Source organism: Octodon degus, unplaced genomic scaffold, assembly GCF_000260255.1.
Source record: "Octodon degus isolate 3935 unplaced genomic scaffold, OctDeg1.0 scaffold00298, whole genome shotgun sequence".
NCBI lineage: Eukaryota > Metazoa > Chordata > Mammalia > Rodentia > Octodontidae > Octodon > Octodon degus.
In genome coordinates, this window is record NW_004524874.1 from 1704015 (window position 1) to 1722930 (window position 18916).

The window sequence follows — 18916 nt, forward strand, 5'->3', positions numbered from 1 at the left end:
GAGGCTGAAAACAGGAGAATCACTATGAGTCTGATCTGTGTAGTGAGACCCTGTAGATCCTGTAGACCCTGTAATAAAATACATAATAAATAATAATTACAAGGTTTGTAGAATTATTTGGTAAAGTACATGCACATTAAAACTAATGAAAATAAAAGCTCTAAAATGCTGTAATGATAAGTGCCTTTCACAATTAAAATTTTTTCAGTATATGCAATGTGGTCCACTTGAAAATATAACTTTTGCCAGATATCAAGCCTGCTACTTGTCACCTTTCATTTTTCTCCTCTGGTCTTCAGTACCAAATAGAAAGCTATCCATGTTCCAAGAGATAGCAGGGAAAAAGAAAAACAACAACAAAAAAACCCCTACAAAATAGAAGTTGTTTCTGAGATTTAAAAAGCATAAAATCTTTCAATGACAATTAGGAGAAGATACATTTTAGTAGCGTGAATGGTAACATGATTTTTAAAAAAGGAAGTAAGATCTATTTCAGAACACACCCTTAGGCTCTTAGGGATTTCTTTAGGATTATGTACATAAAGCAGAATTCACACTGACAGACAGACAGACAGACAGACAGACAGACAGACAGACAGACACACACACACACACACACACACACACACACACACACACACCCCTCCTAAGGAAAACTACGCATACTTACGCTCATTACACTTCATGCAGGTGTGTCGGGGATCTGTTACTGTGCTTCAACACAGAGTAGAAGGGAATCCCAAGAAAACATGAAGTATGCTTTCCCAGAGCCCACTCTTGCATAGAACACAGTGAGTGTTGTCCTCTGGGAGAGAAGCAAGCCATTTAAATTCAGAGAACAGATTCTCCACACTGGCAAGCTATTTTTAGCTCAAGCTGTAGCTTAATTTGGAAACCGAGAAGTGAAGGTCTTGCCTTTTTCTCGGATTGACTTTAAAAAAAAAAAAAGTGGCAATAGAGAGATTGTACCTATGAAAGAGTGGCTCTCCAGATGTAGCCTTTGAAGAATTCTTGAAGAATATACCATTCAAAGCTGGTAGATAACTGCTCACACTAGGCCTTTGAAAGTTTTGTTTATGTATAGACTACTGTTTTTAAGTTCATGGCATACCGGTCTACAATTTTTTTTTTTTTTTTTTTTTTTAGTAAAGATGCTCCTAATTGTTTTTTTCAAGCACAGTTCTGGGGGCTGCACTAACCTGCGAAGCTACCTGGTCCAAGAGCAATCACACGTGACCATCAGGTGCCTGGCCGGGGAGGCCTGGCTGAAATGAGAAGGCAGAGAGTTTGCGTGTTTCCAGGACCCTTAATGCTCTGCTCAGAAAGGTTACCTGGAGCTTTGGCGCATCAGGACACCTGTTCTACCAGCTGTGATGGTTCGGCTGCTACCGTGATTTCTGCTCCGGACTGTCCATTGGGATAGTCTAAATTCAAACTTACATTAATCAAGATTAAAAATCAAATTCAATTCTTTAGTCACAGTGCAAGTGTTCAGGTGAGTGTGGCTAGAGGATTTCTGAATTAGGCAGTACCACACCTTTCCATCGTTACAGGTCTACGCCAACAACAAAGTATCAAACAAACGATTTAGAATTTGAAGGCTGGCCAAATAGCTCAACAGATTAAAGGACCTGCAAGCAGGCGCAGGGACCTGCCGTGCTGGCCCCACTCCCCGGGGGGCACTGAGATGGCAGTTGAGACTGGGTGTAGTGGCACATGCCTGTAATCCCAGCTCTTGGGAGACTGTAAACAGGAGAATCATTATGAGTCAACCTAGTCATGAGACCCTGAACACCCTGGAGACCCTTCCCTAAAAATACAAAATAATAATAATAAGATTTAGAATTTGATCCTATTCCAGCCTCTACTTTTTTCCACAAACACTTATATAATACTTAGTATGTGGTAAGTACTATTTTAAGCATTAAATGTTCATAATTACCCTGTAAGTTACAATTATACCCATTTTTCAGATGCAGAGACAACCACAGGGATGTTAAGTAACTTACCAAGTCACTGAGTGGCAGCATGTCTCAGTTACTCTTCTCTCATTGCCAGAACAAATACCTGACACTCAAAATTAGGGAAGAAAAGGTTTATTTATCTCATAGTTACTGGAAGTTTCAGTCCACACTCAGCTGGCTCCAAGGCAGTGTGGCACATGGCAGAGGGCAGCCTTTCATGGTGGTGGCAAAGAGCAAGAGAGAAGGGAGTGGCAGCAGCTCCAGCAGCTAGCTAGCAACTCATCTCTCCTTACAGTATAATGCACATTACCTGCCCCAGGGCAGAGGCAGCACCCACACCTGCAGTGATCAATCACAAACCAGGAGCCCCCCCATGACTGTGGGAGGCACTGGGGGGACACCTAGACACAAACCCTAACACAGCACTAGGAACACAAAAACAGCTAGTTTGCTCAAGAGTCTTACAGTATTTCCTTGCTGAAAATCCATGTGGCTTGGGAACATTTCTTCACCATCATATTCATCTGTAAAATGAGGACAGCAATTGAATTTCATCTAAGGTCCTTGCTCCTACCCGTGGCCCAGGAGTCATCACTTACACGTTTAGTAGTTAGTGCCCAGTCAGTAAGAAGCATGATCACAGATGGATTCACAGACAACGAAGTCACAGTCCCTGCCCTCCTATGAAGGAACGAGGCATTTATCCAATACATGAATACATGGAAAATTGCAAAGGGGAGCGGAGGGGTAAAGGATGTATTGTGAGCAATGAGAATGTTTGATGAGATTCAACCTACACAAAGTGGACAGTCACAGCTCCTGTGAGCAGGCAGAACTTGAGAGGAGGGGAGGTCACGGAGCCTCCACTGTCCCAGCTGCTGCCCCTCTGCAAGAGCTCAGCTGTACCCCCTTACCCCTTCATGGCAATGGGTTTCCCATGTGTCTATATGGGCTGGAGGCTGTGAGTGAGCAGGACTACAGAGAAACAAAATTTTTGCTACCCCTGAGGCCACTCTTCTCCCAGGTTTGCCCAGATTCCTATCTCCTGGGCAACCAGCACAAGTGCCTGCATCAGAGTTAAAAATGGAATGTAGGCTAACATCTGTAACGAAGATTAAAAATAATTTTGGTTGCAGCATGTGCCTAGCTTACACGCAGGGATCATGTGCACACACCTATGTCAGTGAGTTGAGAGAGGGGACTTTGAGTCTAAGATTTGCCTTGTGGCTTCTGGTTACAGAGACTGCTCCAGAAAAGGACCAGTTCTGAACTCTGTAAAAAGGAAATGCAATTTTTATTTATTTATTTTATTATTATTATTCTGCAATTTTTTAATTTAATAGAAGAAGAACAAGAAGAGTCTATTGGAAACCCATTCCAAAGGGGCATCATTTCTTCCTTTCGTTTTCCTGATATGGGATTTCCTTAAGGTTCATTTATTATTTTTCAGCTTTCCAGCCAACCCTTTTATTTCATCACTGTTGTAAATCAGTAAGTAATACAATTATAGTCAAGGGGCCAATACACTATTCTGTCTTTGAACCAGGACACAAGGAAGACATTTACTTCTATGAATTAGCTACTGAATAGGTGCAGCAGTTTAGCAGAGGGATGACAGAAGAATCTTAAAACCAGGACTGTAAACTCACTACCTACAGTGCTGAGACAAGTGACAAGTACTTACGCTCTAGGCCAAGCAGGGTCCATGGTAAATGGGGACTTGTGTGCTCTTTCTCCTTTTCCAACTAATGAATACCCAATATGTTACTGTATATTCCCCTGTCTTTCTGTATCTTCTTGGGCAATATAAGCAACTAATGTGGTACGCTATGGGATACGAACACACGTCTATGGGAACAGACTTTGCTTGGGACATGATAGTCTTGGATGGAAAGAAAGAGGCTGCTTTCAGAAAGTGGACAGCCAGAAAAAGAGGCAGCGGGGGAAAACTTGCCAGCAATCAGAGACTGCGGGCCTCTAATGATGCCAGGAAAATGAGACTGTATAGGAATCCAATCCATGTAGCAGCTAGTCTTTGAGTCATCTCTGTGCAAATGTGCGTTTTGGGTGATAGTGGCTTGACAGCGTGGGCTACTGCGGTCACTCAGGTGAGCCTCCTCACTTGGGCTTAGGGATCACCAAGCTACTACTTTTTTCTTTATTCCTTTATGACCATCTTGATATGCAGTTCAGGCTGGCCTTGAACTTACTATGTAGTTCTAGGCTAAACTCACAGTGATCCTCCTGCCTCAATCTCCGGAGAGCTGGAAATGACAGGCGTGTGACACCATGCCCGGCTCTTTAAGCCAGATCTTTTTTTTTTTTCTTTTTTTTTTCTTTTTTTTTAATTTGGCTTCCCAAGATCTGTCCACAGATACAGAATGCAAATATGAATATATAGTCTGTTTGGCAGCTTCATTTCATTTTCCAAAATAATAGGCATTCTGCTTTTACAAATTGCTTTTGGTGAAATCAGGGGTATCTAGCCTTCAGATATTCATCATCTAAGATATGGTCATTATTTAATCTTACCGATATTGGTGGCAAAAATAAGGTGCACTGTACATTTATTTATAGACCTGAAATCATTCATTCCTCCAAGGAGCCTTGATTTCTTGAGTGGGAAATGGTATTTAAAGGCCACAATCTGTGCTGTCATTCCTTCTAGTCCTTTTCAGTGGACAGAGCTAGGAAATACATCTTTCTGGAATTTTTTTTTTAAATAACAGGCTCATACTGATATTTCCAATTCAAATTTAACATTAAAGAAGATATATAAACTTCTCTATATATAGATATATCTAGAAAGACAGCATAAGAGTGAGATAGCTTGCATTTTAACATTAGCATAGTTATTTGCTTTCTCCTGCAATATGTAATAGTTTCAAAATAATATTTATATTAATATAATATTTATATTAGTATAATATAAAAGACTATGTAACATTTGAAGTTTATGAGTTCCTTATAGCTCTATTTGTCCTTAAAATATATTCTACCAAGACATATAGTCAAAATACTGTCTAAAGATGTCAAATCATCGTTTCCTCAGTGTAGTTATAATACTAATTTGATGTATAGTTACAGACAATGAAACCTTTTCTATGGCTTGGTTGCTTAGTGTTCCCAAAGGCCCATGGGTTAAGGCTTGGGTTCTAGTATGGTGACACTGCACTTAATGTGTTGGGATCTTTAAGAGGTGGGTTCTCTAGTGGGAGATATTTCAGTCGCAGGAGGCACAGCATAGAACAGGACTGTGGACCCTAGTCTCTTCCATTCCTTCTCTTTTGCTTTCTGGACAAGAGGTAAGTGGATTTACACCACCATATGCCACAATAGACCTAAGGCAACAAATCCATCCAAACATGGTCTGGAATCTCTATAACTGTGAGCCAAAAGAAATCTTTTCTTCTTTTTTTTTTTTAATATCAAAACTATTTTCCTCCAGAGGTTTATTTTGAATAAAAGTTGAAGACAAATCACAACAACATATTGTACAAAAAGACTAGAATATAATTTAAGAGAGTATTTTAAGCATGGTGTCCTGACACTTTCATAAACAGGTTTTCTCTCACTCCTACAGGTCAGAGCTGGTACCTTCTGCATGTACCACAGGATGAAGATGTTTTCCTCATTGAAAATAGCTATGCATGTGTGATAAATTAAAGCTACCCCTTGCAGAGTTAAGTTCTTTTTCCATCAAAAAACCCCAAGAGCCACTTAAATCTTTCAGTTTGAAATGTGCATCAACTCTTTAAAATAAAGAAATTGGGGCCAGGGAGATAGCTCAGTAGAATAAGTGCTTGCCTGGCAAGAACAAGGGCCTGAGTTCAATCCCTGGTTCCGTTGGAAAAAATAAAATATAGAAATAACATCTAATCAAAATATTTATAATATTATGTATACCTCTGTAGCATTAATCACATCTTCAGCTACCAGCCCTTTAGCTTTTTTTATTGTTTTTTCAGTTAATAGATTATTCCAGTTTTATGAAACTATACTAACTGAAATAGCCAGTCTACCAAGCTGTGTCACTGAAAAGCACACTGTCTTCTGTCTTTTTTTACCAGCATTTCTCTTTCCAGAGAGTAAGTGCTTGGACTTCACATCAAACACAAGGCTGTCTGCCTCCCTTTCTTCTCCAAGTGATCCATCGTCTTCTGAGCACGCATCATCATAGCCTGGGCTTTCTACACCATCTTCAGATCCCAAAGACCAGAAACATCACATAGAGTACAAGGACCACAGAAGTGGGTGGGATAGATTCCTCCTGCTTTCTTTTTCTCATGACATTCTGAGGCCTTGTTGCCTGGATTGCAAGTGGGCATCGTCTTTATTGTCCACGATACCAAGGCTTTACATCTCATTCTTCAGAACTGTCCACTGAGACTTCTTAGCAGCTCAAGGCTTCCTCAGTCCCTACTTATTCTTTTCCTTAGATTACAGAATTTTCTTTTTGTTTTTATTTTGGTGGAATGAGGGATTGAACTCACGCCCTTGCGCTTGTCAGGCAGGCACTTATTCTAGTGAGCTATCTCCCTAGCCCAGATTACAGACTTTCCAATTTCTGTTCTCTAATCTGCTTCGCCAGCTGCTGGATTTCCATCATTTCTTCATCTTCATGTTCAGATTCATTGTTGTACTCTCCTGCAGTGTACTCTCAACTCTTGTTCTTTTTTTTTTTTCCAGACTAATAAAATAATTTTTTTTTCAACAAATAATACACTGCATATGTTCTTCTTAGTGGTTAATTGCTGTACAAGATGCGGACTTGTGATCCTATTTACAAACACCATTAGAACAAATCATTCTATTCATTAAGAGAATGCAACTATATATCTATCCCAACCACTTTGAATACACAGATACAAAATGGACATTCATCTGTATACCCCATTTTTTCTAAGTTCCGTTATTGAATATTATAGGTATGTAAACTCAGCAAAATATTCTAAAAGAGTCCAGTAGCCCATAATAGCATTGGGTCTTCTGTTTAACTGGCAATGTCAGAAATTATTGACCTGAGTCCCCCACAGCTCAACTTAACAGCATGGCTTTATTTCTTATAATTTCGTCTTCATACTTTTCTGCTGGATGGTTAAGACCAAGGTAAAGCAGGACCTGTGCAACAAGAGTTGTAGCTTTTTGGTCTGTCAACTCTTGTTCTTATTCTAACCCTTCCAATGTCTTTATGACAGCAGGATCATATCATCAATTACATTATGGCCTTTCCAGACCTCTTATCATACTTTTCAAATAAATTCATTTAATCCCAGTATTTTTGAAGATCCACATACAGTCATCTCCCATTTCCAGTGTGAGATCGCCTTCTCTTTTCTTCTTGGGGTCACCAGTTTCCATTCTCTTCTTTATGTCAATCCTTCTGGGATAAAGGGGCCCCCTCCTTTTCATCACTCTTGTTTGGTATAGCTAAATGCCATCTGCTCAGCACTTTATTTCCTTTCATTTTGGCTTTCACTTGATGAGCCAAATCCCATCACAAACCTCTGTTTTAGCTTTAGCCACACCTTCCTCAGTCAGGGTGCTGGTCTCTCTAACAGTCTATAAATATTTTCTGATCTTCTGTTTAGGAGATGATCCTCTCCCTCCTCAGTCAGTATATTTCAGCTTATGAGTTGCCCAGGTCATAGTTTCTCTTCTTGTTCTGATTGCTCCTGTCTCTTAGAAATGTCTGGTCACTGTGATGCACTGCCGGTTTATACTATTGTATAAACAGGTCCCCAATTGACAAGCCACTCTGCCTCTGTACTTCCTGCTTGCTTATCCCATATACATCGAAGACCATCAGACTTCAGGGCCTGATAGTCTGGTAACGATCCTGATCAGTACCCATCGATGTAAAATAAATCTGCCTCTAAATCTTGTGTGTTGTTTTGGTGTTTCTGCTTGTTGTTGCATCTGCATATCTCATTGGTTTACTACAACTGTGAGATATTTGTTGATAAAGAGGGGTCTGATACTCTGGAACAACTCTAATTTTTCTTTCAACTCATGTCCTTCAGCTCACACAAATACAAACAAACTGCCCCTTGAAGATGAGCCAAGGTTGTGATTGCTTACATTTCAATGATGTTCCAGTCCTTTAAAGGATGACCCCAAATCCCTGGAGTGTCTACAACCTGCCAACATAGATACTTATAGTCCATGTGCCAGATGAACAGAGACGTGGCTCAACACCCACATCTGCTGCACCACCTTGTTGATGAAGAAGCTGGATTCCTCAGTTGGTGCACACACAACGCCAGGGTCCTTGTATTTGGATCAGTGGTTGGCAAGGGGATAAATGCTGATGCACTGGTTCCAAATACTCCAAACTCTAATTCTGAATCTCTATAATTTTCCACATCTACCCAAGGTCAGCACATTTCAGCTGCTTGTAGCAGTAGAGAGAAACACCACATTCCATTAGCTGCATGCAATCTTTCGCAACATTGTCTGCTAATATTTGGCAATATTTATTTGTCCTGGACCCAACTTGTAACGATCAGTGTCATAGAGACAGTCATCAGATCAGCATAAAGTGGACAGATATCATCCAATTTGGGAAAAATCTTAGATTTTTCTGAGTCATGGTAATTCTGCTGAGTACATTCAACTTTTCTCATGTAAAAATGTTTAATGCAATGAATTTAATAGTGTTTACGAATTACAGTTGGAGTCTTTCCCTGAATCAGGTCAATAAAGTTCTTGGTGGACGGAACCAACATGATCATGAAGCTGTAGTGCACCATGCTGGGAAGTGGGCAACACCAGAAATCTTTTCTTTTTATAAGTGTATTGTTGTCAGGGTCTCATTATAGTTACAAAAAGCTGATACACTGCATTCATTTTCTTATTTTTTTAATTTTTAGAGGTTGAATTTTTCATTTTTTATTGAATTTTACCTTTTGGATGTACAAAGTATGAGTAAGACACCAAATCTGGTACTCTAAGTACATTCTAGAACAGTTATGTTGGACCTTTTGAGCTTTCAGTGATGTGAACAGCTCGCTGTGGTTCCTGTGCCACAGGCTCACCACCACTGCCCTAGAACAGTCACTTCCTTCTGCCTTTATTTGCTCTTGTTGTTTCTTTCCCCAGATATAAGTAGACAGTTGTCTCTTCTAACCCTGTCTGCTACTTACACAGCTCTGTGAAGAAACATCATTTTGGGAACCTGACACACACTGCTCTGGCTGCTGCCATCCTTGTAAAGAATCTCTGTGCCCCACTGTCTCCCACAGTAGTGGGGATCTGTGCCCTGGATCTGTGTGGATGAGTCATGGTGGTCCCATACAAGTACCCAGTTCAGTTCACTATGTATAAATCAAAGCATCAGCCTTCTCACACCAAGTCTCACTGCAGACTTCCTGGTTTCTGTTCTCAGTGTTTCAATTCTCCTAACCACTCAGTAGCGACCCTAGTCAAGTTTTGACTTCTGCATTTTCTTTGGTCTTCATACGCCATCAGTCATCACCAAAGCATGAGGTCATCCACTCAGCTAAAAGCAACATGGGTTGCACATGAATGATGTGACAACTACAGGACACATAAGACATCTTCTGTGATCTAAGGAGTAAATGTTGCAGTGGAGGAAACACAAGCATAAATAAGTGATTCCAGTACAGTTTAAAGTCCTGTGATTGATGTAGGCAGGACACAACTTGGGAGAAGAAAATGAGTACAGAAAATCGTAGTGAACCAGAACAAGGAGAAGATCTCTTAGCTGTGTTGGCAGGGAAAGTGGGAGTGGGATTTGGTCATAAGGAGAATGGGACGGCGATGGGGCAAAGAATACACACGCAGAGGAAGACTGGTGGGAAATGACAGCACTGTGTTCCAGGGACTGCAGACTTTCCAATATGTTTGGTGAGTTAGAGTTTAGCAGAAGAAGAAAGACACATGCTGAAGAATTTTGTCTACTTACTGTGCTATGGATGGATTTTCTTTCCCTTTTTAAACACTCAAACTCTCAGGGAAGGCCTCAAGCATTTAAAACTGCGGGTTAATATAGTCCGAATTGCTTTTTAAAAGATCACTCTGGGCCTAGAGATACAGCTCAGTTGGCAGCATGCTTGCCTAACTAACATGCGCAGGGCCCTGTGTTCAGTCCCCAGTGCTGCGGAAAAACCAAATGAACAAAAAATAAAGATCGGGGGGCTGGGGAGATGGCTCAGTAGAATAAACACTTGCCTGGCAAGCTCAAGGACCTGAGTTCAATCCCCGGATCCGCCAAAAAAAAATAGACAACAATATACAAAAAATAAAGATCACCCTTCTGGTATGTCAAAGAATTAGAAAGACTGAAAAAGAACAGCAAAACTAGAGTCAATAAGTCAAGGGAGAAGTGAAGAGTTGCCAGAACTAGAGGAGTGGTAATACATGAGCCAAAAGGAGAAAATTTAAATAACACTTAATCCTAACACCAAAAGCCAAGTACTATTAACGTTCAGGGTACTTTTCTGCTTTTGTCTTTTTTCTATTACGGATGCAGAAAGAATATGGTACTATACTTTTCTTATTTGGAGAGAATGACATAGTATATTTTTAATTTTTATTTTTGTTATTATTTTTTGATGTATTTGGTACAGGGTCTCACTATGCAGCTCAGACTGTAGTGGTCCTCCTGTTTTCAGTCTCCCCAGTTCTGGGATTACAGGCGTGCACCACCACACCCAGACTTGGTTGCTGGCTCAGTGTGCCTGGAAGCAGGCTGGTGCAGCAGACAGGACCGGGAATCAAACCCCAGTTCCCGAGCTTGGCTAAGCAGGCATTTAGGCTATCTTTCCGGCCCTTTATTTTTAAAATTTAAAAGCTTAAACAATAAGGTCTCTTCATCTGCCCTTAAAAATCTCTACAACATCATTTTCCTGGCTCTGCTGGAGAGTGCTCCATGAAATGTTTTTTGTTTTTTGTTTTGTGCGGCGGGGGCGGGGGGGGGGGGGGGGGGGTACCAGGAATTGAACTCAGGACCTTGTGCTTGCCAAGCAGGTACTGTGCCACTGAGCTACATCCCTGGCCCAATAACTGTTTTTAAAGTGATTTTCATCCAGTAGCATATCTAGAAAGAGTGGGGAAGCCACCCACCCCAGGGGACACATATTTTAGGTGGCATTATTGGCCAAAAAGAAAACTATATGGTAATAATTTACCCCCTTTTAACACAGTGAAGATTAGAGTACATCATTTTAATACCAACATTACATCTGCACTTTATTACACTGAAAATGTCTTCTTGGGCCTGCCATGCCAGCCCTTCCCCTGGGGCACACTGAGACAGCAATTGAGACTGGGTGTGGTGGCACACGCCTATAATCCCAGCACTTGGGCTACTGTAAACAGGAGAATCACAGAGTCCGATCTAGTAGTGAGACCCTGAACACCTTGTAGACCCTCCCTAAAATACAGGAAAAAAATTTAAAAATGAAGATGTTTTCATATTTTTTACTGAATGCAACATTTGTAATATTTTAAAGATTCCTTTAGAAACGTTATTACCGGGGACCACCTGCTCCAGCCCCCCTTCTGTCCCTCTCTCGGATAGCATTCTTTCCCCCAATAAATATATTCTTCTAAAAAAATACATTATTACTGGGGCTGCAGAGATAGCTTGGTGGTCTAAGTGCCTGCCTGGCAAACCCAAGGTCCCAAATTTGATTCTTGGTACTGCATGCCAAGTGGGCCCCAGAGCCCTGGACATAGTGGAGCATGCCTGTAATTGCAGCGCTGGGGAATCTGAGGCAGAAGGATCACTGTGAGTCTGAACTGCATAGTGAGACCCTGTATCAAAAATAATGAAAATAAAAATACAATAAAACATTATTACTAATAGCATTATCACTATTTCCATTACTCTTATCAGTTAACTATTATAATTTCTTGTGGACTATGATAAATTAAGATAATATTTTATGGCTGTCTCTCGGATAGATGATTGTTCAAAAAGAAGGGAGTGGTGAATGAAGGCAAGAGACAGGAAAAAGAATGTTGTGGGACTGTCCTGCTTCAAGGCTGTATATGGTTAGATTTTTGGACTTATGTGTAAATATAAGAAGTATATAATTCTTTATGCCTATTTTTAAAATATATTCTAATTTTTAAATGTTTTTTCATCATATTCTGTAGGCACTTAAAGTTCAACATATCAATACTTGATGAAAAATACCTTTTCCATGTTATGCCTAAGATGTTTGATATGCAGATAGTGAGGTTAAGCTTAACAGTCTATCTTGTATGGTAATAACAATAAGCTTGTCTTCTGGATGGTTAACAACCTAAGTTTGCAGACCAAAATTAGAGAAAAAGGAGGGCCACAAAGAAAGCCAACATTTTGGCCCTAGCCTTCCAACGTCAATTAAGACTCAGGACATATGAGAACTTGTACTGTAATGTCATGTAACTCGGTAGTGTCCCAAATTTTCTGATCAAGGAAATTATGGGGCCAAAGAGGAAAGTGATCGATGATGTAGAGTGTGTCTAAGGAGAGTCACATGGAGAGAAAACATTCTCTCAGGCTTTCACAGAGCCATCCACATGGTTGACACCGACAAAGTTTCTACAATCTGAGGTACAGGATCTCAGGATAAATCCTGAGGGGATTTCACTGACCTTATCAGACCCAAAAGCTACAACTCTTGTTGCATAGGTCCTGCTTTACCTTGGTCTTAACCATCCAGCAGAAAAGTATAAAAACAAAATATAAGAAGTAAAGCCATGGTTATGTTGAACTGTAGGGGACTCAGGTCAACAATTTCTGACATTGCCAGTCAAGCGGAAGACCCAATACTATTATGGGCTACTGGACTCTTTTAGAATATTTTGTTGAGTTAACACACCTATAATAGTCAAATAACAGAACCTAACAAAAAAAGGGAAATACAGATGAATGTCCATTTTGTATCTGTGTATTCAAAATGATTAGGATAGATATATAGTTCCATTCTCTTAATGAATAGAGGAATTTGTTCTCATAGTGTTTGTAAATAGGATATCAAGTCTGCATCTTGTACAGCAATTAACCACTAGGAAGAATGTATGCAATGTGTTAATTATTGAAACTGTCCTACCAATTTGGTTTGAAACTGTCTCATTGCTATTTGTTTCTCAATAAAATTATGGAAAAAAAATGAAAAAAAGTCACAAGAAAAAGAATCACAGGACTGTCCTGCTACAATGCTGTATATGGTTATATTTGTAAATTTCTGTGCAAAAATATGTAATTGTTTATTCATATTCTTTACATATTTTTCATTTTTTAAATTTTTATCTCCATATTCTGGGGGCCTGCCCCTTAGCTCAGTTCTTTAAGTGGCTGCTTCAACAAAGCAATCAGGCTCAGGTTGCTGTGGTTCAATCCCCACAACTCAAGCCACCCAAACCTGCCCTGAAGGCATTCGGAGCCAAAAAGAAAAAAAAAAAAATCCATATTCTGTAGGGACTTAAAGTTTAATGTATCAATACTTGATGGAAAATACCTGTTACGTGTTATCCCTAAAAAGTTTGATATTCAGAGAGATAGTGAAGTTAAACCCAACTGCATATGTTGTAGGGTAATAATAAGCTTCTCTTCTGGAAGGTTAACAACTTAAGTTTGCAGACCAAAAATTAGAGAACTAGAAGGGCTATATGGACAGCCAACATTTTGAACTTAGCCTTTCAAGATCAGTGAGGACTAAAAAAAAAAAAAAAAAGATCAGCGAGGACTCAGGACATAGGAGAACCTATAGTGTAACATCATGTAACTCAGTTGTGTCTCAAATTTTCTGATCAAGGAGATTATGGGGCCATAGAGCAACATGATTGATGACAAAAAGTGTGCCTTAGGAGAGTCACATGGAGAGCAAACATTCTCTCAGGCTTTTACAGAGGGCAAATTGGTCAAGTAATGGCCATGACTCATCCACATGGCTGACACTGACAAAGGATATGCAAACTGCAGTACAGGGTTACAGGAGAAATCCTGTGGGTTCTTGACTGAACTTATCAGATACAAAATTTACATTTCTTATTATATGGGTCTTGCTTTATCTTGGTCTTAACCATCCAGCAGAAAAATGTAAAAACTAAGTATATAAAGTAAAGCCATATTAATATGCTGAGCTGTGAAAGGCTCAAGTCAACAACTTATGTGGATAACCCACTACTATTGTGGGCTGCTGGACTGTGTTGGATTGTTTTGCTGAATTAATGCACCTATAGTATTTAGATGCCAATGGACTCTCCATCTCTGACAGGACTAAACAAAAAAAAGGAGATACAAAGGAAGGATCATTTGGAATCTGTATATGCAGAATAGTTAGGATAGATATACAGCTACTTTCACTTAATTCAATGAGAAGAAAGATTTGTACTAATAGTGTTTGGACAGGATATCATGTCTGCATCTTGTACTGTGGATAACTACAAAGAAGATAACAATGCACAATGTATTATTGAAACTGTCTTATTAATGAGTTTTGAAACTGTCTCATTGCTATTTGTTTATCAATAAAATAACATTAAAGCAAAACAAAAGATAATATTTTATGGTTTTGGAACTATATTTGATAGCAAGCTAGGGTTTCTTATTGGCTAAATGTTTCTAACTTAACACAGGAATCGTACTGAGTGGTTTACATAGTGACTTGACCCTCGCAGCCACGCACTATAATTCGTGGGCAGCAATGGTGTGGCTAGTGACACTGCTAGTTCATTCTGCATTGACCACAAAGCAGCCTGGAGCAGAGACAGCACTGGGACATTGGTTCTGGTTCTGGTAGATACATTTTCTTAACTGCAAGATGTTGGAGAAATGTTGCAGCATAATTACATTGAACTGTATATTTAATATAATGAATAAATCTATGCAACAATAATCTCCATTTTTCTCTACAGGTCATTTTAATTTTCTACTTTAACATTGTAGATTACTGTACCTTTTATTTAATGAATAAATAACTGTAGGGCTGGGGAGATAGCTCAGCGGGCTAAGCACCTGCCTGGCAAGCGCAAGAACCTGGGTTCGATCCCTAGTACCACATGCTGTGCAGGCCCTGAACCCTGGGTGCACAGTGCAAGCCACCAAAACCAAGCACTGTGGCTCATACCTGTAATCCCAGCACTGGGGAGGCTAAGACAGGAAGGATCACTATTAGTCTGAGCTGCATAGCGAGACCCTGTACCAAATAAACAAATAAATAATATTTTTTAAAAATTTAAAAATAAATGTAAAAATTATCTACACTTTCTTCTATATATCATTTTACTTTTCTGCTTAAATAGGTGAACATATTCAGATATATTGGAGGGTGAGAAATTGAAGGACAGCCCCCAGTGGCACAAACTTTACCTAGGCCACCCCTCTGGCCTTCCTTGTGCATCTGCATGCTGGAAAAGAAAGATGGGGCTTCAAAGCACAAAGAGTGCTTCACAAACTTTCGTCAAATCTCAGAAGTTGCTTTAGGGTGCCCTTTTGTTCACAACTTTCAGACAACAGCCAAACCTTAAACAAGACAAAAATCATACTATGTACATTCAAAACACATTTTCTACCAGTGATAGGTTTTACACAACATCGAGCTGAGTGAGGGGGTGAGAAGGTGATATATATTTATTTGACAAAACTTTGCCTCTTTTTTTATATCTGAGATAGTTGCATAAAAAATCCTACCATTATTTAAAAAAAAAACAAAACAGACCCACAAAGGAGAAAGTAATACTGGGAAGTTCAGAATTATAATTAAGAGGGGGGAAAAGATTGTGGCATAAGGACAGCAGTTATGAAAACTACACTGTCTTACTTATTCCTGGGAACTGGCTATGGTAAATCTAGGGGGAAAAGTATACTTAGAAAGATCTAGGAATTCAGACGGGTGTGGTGGTGCACACCTGTAATACCAGCATTTGGAAGGATGAGGCAAGAAGATAGTTGGGAGTTTGAGGCCAGCCTGGGCTACATAGTGAGTTTAAGGCCAGCCCGAATTGCATAGCAAGATCCTGTCCCAAACAAACAAAACAATAAGAAAGACTAGGAGTTCAGAACTCAGAACAATGCCAGTTGAGTGTAATGTAACTTTGTCAAAAACCTAATAAGCAAAAGGAAGCAATCTAGAGCCCCAGGAGCAGTATCTTAAAATAGTGGCTTTGAGCAAATGAAATACAGATCAAATAAGTTTGCCTTGGGATTCATTCCACAAGGCTAAGTCTATCCCTTTAATTTAATCACTTGAAAGCAACTATGTAGGTTTCCATCCTTGTATCTGGATAATGAGCCGACCCCCACCCCGAACTCTCAAGCGTGTGCCTGGAGCTGCTGGCGGGCACTGGATAACACCGAGTGCTATGATACCGCAGTTGCAACCGTGTTAATTGCAAAAGTCCAAGTATAGAAATAAATGAAACAAAATTCAGAGACTTTTAAAATTCACCGGTAGTGAACAAACAGCAGGCCGAAGCTGACTAAGGCAGAGTTTCTCTGTGTTAGCAATAAACCCACTGGGATGCTGACTAACTCTTGGAAACCAAAATATTTTAATGAACAATGTATGTAGTTGATAACAGAAAAATACTCCAGCATTTTATTATGAAAGTTTCCAAAGTTTACCAAAAAGCTGATGAAATTGTGTTATTCGTGTACTCAGCACTCGGATTCGATTAGCATTTTTCTGTGCCTGCTTGGATAGCTAGATAACTGCTTCCATTTCTCTTTCCATCCGCTCATTGCTCAACTTTCTCTTTATCCACTTCAAAGTAAGTTGTAGTCATCAGTGTACTTCACTTTCAAATATTCTAGTCTGCCTGTCAATGACTAGGGCTCAAGGTTTGCTCATGAGGTTTTTGTTTGTTTGTTTGTTTGTTTGTTTGTTTCAGAATTGGGGATTGAACTCAGGCCCTTGTGCTTGCCAGGCAAGTGCTTATTCTACTGAGCTATCTCCCCAGCCCTTGCCTATGAGTTTTAAAGGAAATTTTTACATATAGCAAAATGCACAATTTTGTTTGTTTTTCTGAGGCATATGTAGTTCAGGCTGACCTCGAACATGTGATACTTCTCCTGCCGCAGCCTCCCAGGTTCTGGGGCTTATACAAAGCAGTCAGGCTCAAGATGCTCTAGTTCGAACCCAGTTTTTCACAGGAAACCAGAAATGCCCTCAAGTCATCTTCAGGCTGAAAAAAAAAAAAAATTCTTCTGTCCTTTTTGAAAGGGCTCGGGAGGTGGTTCAGTAGCATAAGTGCTTGCCTGGCAAGTGCAAGGGCCTGAGTTCAATCCTCGGTTCGACGAAAAAAAAAAAAGAAAGAAAAAGTTCTGGGACTACAGACATGTGCCATCATACCTAATTTAAAATTCATAGATCTTAAATATACTGTTTGACAAGTCTTTAAAAGTACACAAAACATTAATCTTTATTTTATTTTTATTTATTTATTTTTTTAGGGAAGCGTCTACAGGTGTTCAGGGTCTTACTACTAGATCGGACTTGTAGTGATCGGCCTGTTTACAGCCTCCCAAGAGCTGGGATCATAGGTGTGCGTCATCATGCCCAGTGTCAATTGCTGTCTCAGCGTGCCCTGGGGGCGGGGCTGACATCGAGCCCCTGGCCACTGTGCCTGCTTGCAGGTGCTTCAATCTGCTGAGCTATTTGGCCGGCCCCAAAACATTAATCTTTAATCTCAAGGTTAAATGATTGAATTTTACATTGAAAGCTGCATATGCCAACTCACCAGAAGGTTTTACCGAAGTTGAGATTTTTTTCCAAAAGCAGAATTTCAAAAATCATTTAAAGAATAAAGTACAAGCTACCATCACCTAGTCACTTACCTTCTCTATTCGTTAAGGAAATACACCAGCAATAGGAAACTAGAAAATACAGTCAAAGAAACGATGCCACTCATGAGAGTCAAAACATCAACATAGCACAGAGTAAGCTTATAAGAGAAATATTTGACATAAGGAAATTATAAATCTATACTGAAAGATAAAAGAAAATTTTAATAATATGAAAAGAATACTACATTCCACAGAGAAACTATGAAACATAGCAATATAAGTTCTTCCCTCACCCAACTTAATTTATAGGTTTTTGGTTTTTTTTTTTAAATGTATTTGGTACCCAACTTGGACTCATGGTGGCCAGCTTAACCCTCCCCTGGGGAGGAGTCATTGTGGCAGGTGGTGCCAGGGATTGAACTCTGATCCCTGAGCTTGCCTAAGCAGGCACTTACTGCTGAGCTATCTCACCAGTCCAATTTATAGGTTTGAGAGCATTCTAATATCAATAGAGCATTTACTAATGGGATTTCCTCCTAAAATATGACAGCTATAAAATTGATGACAAAAGGGTATTGCATATTAAGAGGGACCTAAACTTTATTAAATAAGTACATATATAATATTGGTGTAGAAGGTGATAGAGCTTGGAATGAAGAGGCAGTGATGGTGAGACATGGCCAGACTCTGGACGTCTGAAAGGTAGAGAAAAAAAATCTGCTGATGAATTGGCCATATAGTATGAAAAGGTAAAGGCTCACAGGTGATGTCAGACTTCTGGCCTGTGCTATTTCCTGGGATGTGGAAGATGGGTACAAATGCTAGGGAGTAGGGGAAGAAAATTGTGAACTCTTTCATTTTTGCTGTGTTGTGCCTGTTAAATGCCAAAGTGGAGAGACAAAGTAGGCAGTTGTATATTTGGGTATGGAGAGGTGAGGCCCACTCTAACGTTGGAAATGCAAGATAAGGGCTCCAGGGAAGTAGCCATAAAAAAAGCAGAGCTGAGGGTGTGGAAGACAGCAGTTGGCACTGCCAACCTCACACCAAAGAAGGACCCCGCTACCCAGCGGGTAGGCAAGGGAACTTCCTCAACTCAGACAGCCACCTCCTTCAAGGTTCAAGTTTTTATGCAGCCTAAATACAGTGACTGAGCAAGGACGGGAGATTATCTATCTATCTATCTATCTATCTATCTATCTATCTATCTATC

At 39.9% G+C, this 18916-nt stretch overlaps 1 pseudogene; it reads right to left on the minus strand.

Annotated features, from left to right (window-relative positions):
* Positions 1-5951: 5951 nt before the first annotated feature.
* On the minus strand, positions 5952-8716 carry LOC101586509 (annotated as a pseudogene).
* Positions 8717-18916: the final 10200 nt, after the last annotated feature.